General features: G+C 38.2%; 1 protein-coding gene across 1 annotated transcript in view; it reads left to right on the top strand.

The window, feature by feature from the left end:
• The window catches only part of LOC119588723 (peptidyl-prolyl cis-trans isomerase 5-like), a gene marked incomplete in the record, with an annotated part of 4,612 nt that overhangs the window by 1,170 nt on the left and 2,675 nt on the right, over nucleotides 1-767 (top strand).

Raw genomic sequence — 767 nt, 5'->3', positions numbered from 1 at the left:
CATTGGTAAATACAGGCCTTTGCTGGAACATGGTTTTCACTAGACTAGGTAACAAGAATTGGACAAGATTATAGGCTCTCATCAAGATTGTGGCAAGTTTAAAGCAGATTTGGATGAAGCGCTGAGGATGGAGATGCCACAGCATATCAAAGAGATATTAAATGTAAAAGCCTGCATATTGTAAACTTTCTGTACAAACTTGCTGCATCACTTTTTCCAGCTTTTGTAATAAACTTTCAAGTCAGGGCTTTGGTGGTCCTAGGAATATATGGCCATTAAAGCAATTGGTTCTAAAGTAAGTCTTGTGAAATCTCATCACCAGTTTGACTGGGTTTCAATATACTCGCTTTTTTTTTTTTATTATACAGAGCTTGTATCCCTGGCTTTAAAGTGCAGAACAAGCTGCAATTTTTTTGCTTGGTACTGCAGGAAGATTAAGTGACCTTTTATTAAGGGTCTTGGAAAAAATACGGGATGCTGAATATACTGCCAGAGATGCCAACCTAGCCAGGGATCTCGGTTAGCTACATGAAATTTTAGGGTATCAAATTCAGCAGTTGAGCTTTTGACAGAATGACATTTAGAGCAAATAGGGGTGGATAAACGAGTTAATGTATTAGATATTTTGCAATGAGCAAGTGGTATTTGGTCTTGACCTCTTGTAACTTGGCCTGCTTTCACCTACAAGGTAAATGAAATCATTAGGCAAGAGTTTTCCCTGGAACTTCAAAAGTTTTAGGTCTGTTACCAAGGGCTACACAGATAGT

Source organism: Penaeus monodon, chromosome 24, assembly GCF_015228065.2.
Source record: "Penaeus monodon isolate SGIC_2016 chromosome 24, NSTDA_Pmon_1, whole genome shotgun sequence".
In the NCBI taxonomy this organism is placed as follows: Eukaryota; Metazoa; Arthropoda; class Malacostraca; order Decapoda; family Penaeidae; genus Penaeus; species Penaeus monodon.
Note: the sequence above shows the minus strand (reverse complement) of the source record. Positions and strands in the feature narration are given on the sequence as shown.